We start from the raw sequence: 9,190 nt of genomic DNA, 5'->3' as shown, positions 1-9,190 counted from the left end.
GGCTTGCTCAATGGATATTGTTATTACAAGAACTCCAATACCAAGTGATACATACACCAAGAAGAGAGCACTTAGTGGCAGATTACCTGAGCAGTTTGGAAACATGAGAAAGCCTGGGTGGGGATGTCCCGAATGGCCAAGTGTTGATATTGTTAAAAAGATGGACAAACTACTAATGTGGATAGATTACCCCTAAATCCTATTCTCCCACTTGATCCATTTCAAAAATGGGGATTAGATTTCATAGGACAAATAAAGCCTGTGGCACAAATCACAAGCAGCCAATACATTCTGGTGGCGATAGATTATTGCATCGAATTGGTGGAGCACAAGCACTCAAAGATAATTCCTCAACAGTATGGCAAATTTCCTATATCAAAAGATCACAACCCATTTTGGATGTCTGATTGAATTGGTATCCGAACAAGGAGGCCACTTCTTGGGAAGGGTAGTAAAGAAGCTAACGACAATTCACATGATTGTACACAAAGTGGCATCAACATATCACCCACAATGTAATGGATAGGCAAAAAGCACCAATAAAGCAATTAAACGCATTTTGAAAATGACGGTGTTGGAAAATAAGGACTAGAATACTAAACTTGATTCAGCTTTGTGGGCATTTCGGACACCGTATAAAGCCACAACATGGATGGCTCATATCTGACTAGTCTATGGGTTGGAAGCCATCATTCCAATGGAGTTCATCGTTGGCAATCTTCGGCTGATAGCAAAGAAATTGGGTCCGGAACAGTTGGTGGAATTTTTCCAAGAGCAACTTGCACATCTTGAAGAAGATCGATTGAAAAGCCAGTATACAACACAAATAATTTAGTCATGAAGATAGGCATGGGTGAATCGAAACATAAAATACAAGTTGTTTGAAGAAGGGGATTGGGTTTTGATGTTCAACTTTAAGTTGGGAAAATTCCCCGACAAACTAAAGTTGAGGTATGATGGATCCTTTAAAATCATTGATGATATGGGTTAGGGGACGTTCAGATTAAGGGATATGCATGGATTTCTTCTACCCAAACCCATGAATGGTTTCTAACTGAAGCCTTTTCTTGGCTTATGGAATAAGTCCGACGTGTCGCCAATCTGACACGACAAATCGAGGTTTGTCAGAGTTGAGTCCGACGGCTCGGATCTGGTTGAAAATTAAAATCAGGACAACATCCAAGATGCAGCAGTCCGATATCTTGGGACTATAAAAGTGCCCATCAGTACTTGGAAGGGTGACAGTGAGAGTTTGCATGTGTGGAGGTTACCGTTCAAAAGTTCAAGCCTCTACTGTGTGAATACTCACAATCTCAATGATCTTGTCCTTCGACGCAAGTTTGTAACCCTTGTTCTCGTCAATTGCATCAGAATCTCCTACCACTCTCTCAACATGTGAGGCACATTACATAATCTTCTTGAACATGAAGAGGACCCTTTCGAAGAGAAAGCTGGAAGTAGTAGCTCAACAATCTTGAGAGTAGTCGCAACCCAAGCATGAAGAAACGCAAAGTAATGTGGGCGACATCATGGTCACTGAGGAGTCAAGTCCCATGGAAAACAATCAAGCAATAGAAGAACAGACTGTGGAGTCACCTATGAGTAGTAGGAGGTTGTCTTTTGATACTCCAAATCGCTTTACAGATTTCAAATGCAATTTGAATGATGGAGTCATGCAAAATGCAATTTGGTTGCACAACATGCAATTGTATGCATATCATAAACTTCTGTGGTGGACATGGGTGATGAGATGGAAGCGGAAGAGCAATTTGACCATCTATAGAGTACAAGAGGTAATTTGACACCGAACATGCCAATCACGCCGGAGTTAATCTCTAGGGTGTTCTAGTTGCCTATAATTTTTGGAGAGGGTGTCAGTTTTGACAAAGTATGATTATTTTCCCCCGAAGAATTATGCATTGATGCATTATGTTGAAATGGGCCATCGGGTAAATTGGGCACAAATTTTCACGAATAGAATTTTGGGAGAGATTACCAACAAAGACAAGAGGAGAAGTGTCCAGCACAGTAAACTCCATTCAATTTTGTTTGCCTTATTTGTTCAAATCCCTTATGTTCCAAGACCTAGGCAATGCATCCTGAAATCTTTTGAAGAGGAGGCAGAGGTCGAGGTGAAAACCTTGCGGGAGTCAAAAAACAAAGAACACAGGGAAGTATTATTGAAGGCAGGTTACATAGAAGAAGAAATTCACAAATATTTGGCTAATAAGGATAAAGGGATACAAGAACCACTGGACGTCCTCAAGATCCAAGAAAATCCGGTTGAAAAGCCAAAGATTAATAGAAAAATAGTCAGGGCAAAAACTACGCTAAAGCGGCCCAACAACCCAAAGGAAAGAAAGAAAAGTTTGTTTCCAACATCCAAAAAATAGAAAGATTTAGAGCAGATACCAAAGAAGGAAGGACAGGAACAAGATGAGCTACGGATGCTAGGGAATGATGCAATGCAGGAAATGCCAGAACAAAAAAAAAACCTGCATCACCATAAGAAGGGAACCAGGCCCTTGAAACAATTCAAAAGATGAGCCCCCAGAGCAAACATATTTTTCATATGATGAGGCAAGAAAGGCATTAGAATATTTGGAGAAGTTTCATAAATAGGAAGCACACAAGTGTTTAGAGGAAGTCAATATATGATGAATGGAATTTTTTGAAGTAGGAGAATTATATTTTGGGGCATCACGTTGTAAGCCTCAAAGAAGATTTATAGTCCCTTTATAGTTTAAAGTTCAAGAGATGAAAATCATGTGAGAATAGTATAATGAGCAAAAGATAGCTATGGAAGAGTTTGTAAGATAGTATAAAGAATAATTGGCAGAGAGGGATGCCATGGAGCATAGGTTATAGATCTGGTCCAAAGGCATAACCCAACATGTGGGGGAAGGATCAGGTTGCACAAGCCAATACCATTCCTTCTTAACTAAATGCGGAGCACTCAACCTTGTTAACAGTGACTCTGGTTGTGGGAGGGTCAACCTGTTCAAGACATGCAATGCGGCCAGAGGGAGTGTTTTGGCCTGCTCAAATAGCACACATAGGCATAGTGGAGAAGGTGCCCTTTTTGTCTTATGTAGCCCACATTGGCCATATTTCGCAGCCCCAACCTAGACCCCCTCAAGGGAGCATCATTGGGTTGAGTAGGAGGTCCCTTGTGAGGTTATCTCTTGCTTTTTGTCGTGTTTGTAGACTATAGCTTGAGACCATAGAAGATCTTACACATCTTTTGGATGGTGGTCCATAGGGGCTGCCATCGACCCCTGGTTGGAGCAAATGCAGGTGGATGGTAGCTACCAGCATTGCAAAGATAGAGTGCTAGAGATGATACCTCACCACCATCATTGCAAAGATACAGTGCTAGAGATGATACCTCACTGTCTCTAGGAATGCTAAGCAGTGCAGAGGATTTGGTCAACAACTTTTAGGATTGTGGCTAGCAAGCATTGGATCTAGTCAGAGTTCACATGGGGGATGGTCACGTGGCTTATGGAGGAGATCCATGCTTTCTCGATCAATGCAGCCTCTCTAACTTACTAGATTTAGGGCTAGCATGTAATATTGAGGCATAAGTTACATTGCCTCCCTATTTTGTATGCCCTTGCCTTTGCCGGAGCCTAGTGAATGGGAGACAGTGTCCAACATCACTGCTTGGAACATTTGGGTTGTACACTGCAGCTTGGTGATGTAGGCTCCCTCAACAACAACTCTTATCGCTATCTAGCATCATATCATTCACACTGTGTGCACCATCTAGGAGTGTGGGATTCCAAGCTCCAGAGCGCCCACCAAAAGGCAAGAGCATTTTTGCAAGGCATTTTTTATGTCCTCACAATGAGAGGTATTCGCTTATGTCAATAGCTTTATTTGGAAGAATAACTTTCCCTATACATCTCGATAGATTTGGCAGCACTTTGGTTATCTTGCACTTGGCTCTCCAATTGAGCAAAAGAGATAAAAGAAGAAAAATAAGATGGAATTTGTTTTTGAATGTTTGAGTTCTTAGGATCTCTTTTGTAAATTAAATTTGTGTTTCTATTTATCTAAGTTATAGGATCTCTTGAGTGAATTATGTCTGAGTGTTTGTGTTGTATTCTTTTACAAATAAAGGTTTCTTTCTTTTGTGAATGAATACTATAAGCTAAATGTTTGTGTTGTATTTGTAGTTTATTTCTTTTGTAAATAAATATCCTGGAAAGTAAAGTTATAAAGTGAATAGATATTTAAATTATTTTGAAAATTTCTCATCCTTGCACTTGTACTTTTAGATAAATATATTGTATTCTTTCAATTGTACATGCGAATTAATTGTTTTACACAAAATAATTCTTACACTTGTGCTTGTGAAAGAATGTGATATTCTTTTACTTGTGCACGTCAATGAATAAAACCATTCTTACATGTATGCATGTCAAGGAATTTGTAATTATTTCACTTGCATATGTGAATGAATGAATTAATGAATGCATTTGAAAAGTTCTCATTCTTACACTTGTACTTTTGAATGAATATATTATTCTTTTAACTATGCATGTGAAAAAGAAAAGAGAGAAAAGGAACTTCTATTAATTCTTTAAAATAACGAACCATGCAAATCAAAAACTCCTAAAGGTGCTGACTATTGGACAAAGCAAGATAGGACATGGTTGTCAAAGAGAAACCAACCTATTTCTAGAAAACCCAACTCATCGACTAGGGATTTTGTTCCCTTGTGTTTTATCCCCCAATGAGCCATTCAATTGACTTGCGCTCACCTTGATAATCTCTAATGTGCTTTTTTGGAGATAACAAAAGTTTTTGTGGTTTAATGTACATTTTGAAGATAAAAGATGCATGTTAGCAATAACTACAAGATTAAAAGACTAGCCCACTCATGTTTGTAGAGTTGGATGAAGCTTCCACTTTGGACCTAAAAGCATTCAAGGAATGAGCATGCAATAACAAGAAGGGAGAGCATAGAAGCGAAAAGAGAATTACAAAACTCAATTTCTTTCAAAGAAATAAGAGACAGAAAGGAAAATGGTTAACACAAGTTTATCCAAGTCCAACACAAAGATGAGCCACATGGTAGAGAAGAATGGGCTTTCCTCATCATGGACATTTGTTGTCTGAGTAAAACATTCTAAGAGGGCAATATGAGACCGAGTGAAGCACTAGAAGAGACATATGTGGCAAATGTCACAAAACTAACCCAAGGATCAAAGCCCATAGCTTAATTTTACATAAGGCTGGGTGCATCAACCAATTTACAAAACCAAAATCTAGAAGTCATGATACATAAGGCCCACCAACATTAGTATAACCAACACTAGGATAAGAAATTATACCTAGAGACTTTGGAAAGCAATAATAGCCCATGGATAAGACCCTTACAGAGATGTGGGTAAGGTACTAGGACAAGGACAATAATAAAACGATGAAGGAGTTCAAGTTAGCATCACCATAGCATTAGCAAAAGGAAGGTCTATGATTCATCCTCTCATTCGATGTGCACCTAAATGACAATCTAAATAGAAATAAATAGTGTAATTGTATTGGATTTAGAGGATGGCATTGCTTAATCAAGTGCAATCATAGTTTTAATTTGTGTCACAATGCTACTCTCATTCTCTCTAAGCTCATGTATGGTTATCTTCACTTGCTCTCATGGAACTAGACATCACATTCGTATCCTATTTTCATATAGAATTAATAAAATGCCCTAACCTTGTAATGGGATTGGATTTCATGATGGTGAGGTGGACACAGGATTGGTAAAATGACCCTAGAGTTGTAAAGGGATTGGATTTCATGATGAGAAATTGAGCATTAATGCCAAATGGGGCTAATCTAGGTCCAAGGGAAATGAAACATTATAAGGTTGTGGAAGGGATGGATATACACACTAGTACAAATTTTCATGAAAGCAATCCTAATGTTCAACATTGAGGTGCAAATTTGTATGTGTATGTGACATAGAGACTTGTAGGTCCTACCATGGGTCTTCGGACTGCATTGACCCATGCAATATTATCCAATTGTCATAAAAGTTTAGAAGGGCACAAGCTTTGAAAATATCAAGCAAATCCAAAATCCTCTTCTAAGCTCTAAGGTCGATTTCACTTTTTCATCTAGGTCTAAAAATGAGATCTAGACATAATGTATTGAGAAATGAATTTCAAAAGGGGTGGAGCTTTGCAACTATGTGGAATATGCCCCCCTTTGAATAAAAAGTAAAAGATTCATTAGAATTAGCTTCCTAGCCCATCGCAAGTATGCACAACTAAAATGAGGAGAAAATTCCCTTATTTCAACCATGAGTCCACAAGCTCATCACTCATCAAAACTAGCCCACCCATATCCTACAAATTCATGCATATCCCTACTAAGATGGCATGTTCCCTTAAACCACTTTCATCACCAACGAGAAGACAACTTGATCTTGAAAATTCCAAACCGCCATTCCATAAAACTTGCAACTTGTCCACCAAAGGGGCTAGATACACATCCATGTTTTTCACCTTGTGCTTGCTCGACACAATGAGTGCCAACATCAAATGCCCCTTCTTTTTGGTCAGCCAAGGAGGAGTATTGTATATTGTGACTACTACTTGCCACTTGGACCATGATGTGGACTGATGTCCAAATTGTAGGTAATCACACTTACTACATATGAAAAGATACATTCTTGCCGACTTACTACATAAAGACCTCATTTCCTATATTAAGATCAACGTTCACAATTATGACAGGGGCAAAAAACCTATGACGTAGCAAAATGGGCTTGGGAAATTTTGCTTGGAAATCTTGGGCTTTCATTAGAATTATAAGCCCAAAGTTATGAATTTTTGAATTATATAGATCGATGCACTCTCAAAAGAAATTTAGACAATCACATGACTTTCAACTTCCACGATTGCCAAGACACTCTTGCATCCACCAATGTACTCTTTGGGCAGCTTGACTCCAAGCCACCTGGCTCTTCTCCAACGATAGTTGCTTGGCTCTTCTCCAATGATACTCTAAGGAACTTGAACTTCTCCACTTAGTTCTTCTCCAACGAATGCTACTTGGCTCTTCTCCAAGGACACTCTGAGGAAATTGAACTTGAAGTGCAAGCATGGATGCTCCTAGCACTTGGTGCATATAAGGGGCAGTAGACAACAAGGAACCTCATCCATTGGTTATATCTCTTATTGTTGTCTTTGCGATCTCTTTTTGAACAACACGATTATGACAAAGCTTTCAAGCTCATCGTCTTCCTCTTCCTCTTCCTCCACCCCCTCCTCTCCTAAGCTACCTATTGATCATTGTGCCCTGGCGCTTCATGCCTTTAGCACGGAGAGCTTGGATTCCCATCCCCCCCTTCCTCCTCCTCTTCACCACTTTCCCTACCATGAGGTCATGGCTCATCACCCCCACCACCATTGCAACCACCACATGAAGCCGCACCACCATCCGTCACCTCCCCCTCACCATTTCCATCTCTGTTTCCACCACTATCTTACTGCTCCATTCCATTGCACTCCTCCTCCTCTGCCCCATTTTAGTGATCCTACCCTTGGTGTCTAGGAGCTAGCCTCCTCTCCCATGGCTGCCTAGATCTCCTAAGGCATGTTGATGCTGTTCAGTGAAACAGCCTGCAAAACCTGCATTCGAGCGTCATTAAATACTTTGGTCGAAGAAGGAAAGCCTTCCTGGGGCATTGTTTTGCAATGCTGGCTGGGCAGAGAGCTGCTGGACTCTCAGCCCTGGAAGCAGCACAGGAAGCGCTCTAATCCAGACGAAAGTCCTTCTAACCTCATCGAACAACCACCGATAGGCTTCACTGCCTAAACACACGCCCTTCCAAGCAAATTATCCTTTGTTATAAAGACTTCTTGGCCCTCAAGGCCAAGGAAAGAAAGGGGTGAGTTTCCCTGCTGTGGGGCTCCAATGAAGAATCTCCACAGAAACCTTACTTGCCCATCCAACTACACGTCATTGTTGGTCTTAAGCATTCCTCTAATTAGTTTTGAGCCTGTGATCCTGAAAGAGAAGGAACCATGATGAAGAAGGCAACGAAGAAGGTGATGAAGAAGGGAGCGAGGACGCGGATGCCTTATCTTCCCAAATTCCCATTTTGTTTACCCTTTCCTTCAGGTATACATAGGTTTTCAGAATTTCCCAGGGTGTGACCAAGGTCTAGTAGCAAACACTGCAGCCTACCAAACCACCTCAACCAAGCTGATCAAATAGAACTCCAATCTTTGATACCTTCTATAGGTCCATATCTCTCTATTGTCAGAGATGATAGAAATGATATAGGAGCTTACATGTTGCTTGTGAACCAATAGAGTGCAAAAACTTTAGGCCTCCATTGCAATGTCCACATAGCATCTGGTGGCTCCTAAGGAATGATTCCAATGGAAGACTCAAAATTTTTAAAAAAGAGTGGAAAAATGTACTCCCTTTATGCTCTACAAAATGCACCATGGAAAATAGTGGGGAAATATGAGGGAGATAGAGGGGACCATGAGGAATAGCACACCATGCTCTAGATCTTTAGGTCCTCTACCCTTAAGGACCATTTATGTGACTTCTTTGGAGCCTCCCCCATTGATGTGACAGTAGCCATCCACACTTGTGGTTAGCATGTGCGTTCACTTTAACATCTCCTCATACAAGGCATCATAAGAGCAATCATGAATGTTTCAAAATTCTTGAAATGTGGGCCTACAACTTGAAAAACTTGTGCTAAAATATTAGTGATTGGATCATAGAGCGAACTACCTTCCACATAGGATGGACAATTTTGAGTAGGAACTTTGCTTTTAATAGTTATTTAGAGACAATTTTGAGTAACACCATATATATATATATAGAGAGAGAGAGAGAGAGAATTTTGAGTAACACCCTACATACATACATACATACATACATATATATATATATAGAGAGAGAGAGAGAGAGCACCCAATGAGTATGTCCCCCCATATCCCCCCATACATATATACATTTTCAATGAGTATGTTCCTCAAAATGGGAAATTTCTATTAATTACGCGTGGAGAAAAGAAGAGGGGTGAAAAGGAAGAGGGCAAGGCCATGACCAAACTAAGGGGCGTGTGAAAACGGTGTTGAACGTCTTAAATTTTTTCCATGGAATATGCTGAGATGCTTGTATTCAATGCCGGCTTTAGTTGGGCTACCGACTC

This window comes from Dipteris shenzhenensis, chromosome 13 (genome assembly GCF_047967505.1).
Source record: "Dipteris shenzhenensis isolate YYH24624 ecotype China chromosome 13, Dip_SZ_1.0, whole genome shotgun sequence".
Taxonomy (NCBI): Eukaryota; Viridiplantae; Streptophyta; class Polypodiopsida; order Gleicheniales; family Dipteridaceae; genus Dipteris; species Dipteris shenzhenensis.
This window is presented reverse-complemented; position numbering follows the sequence as displayed.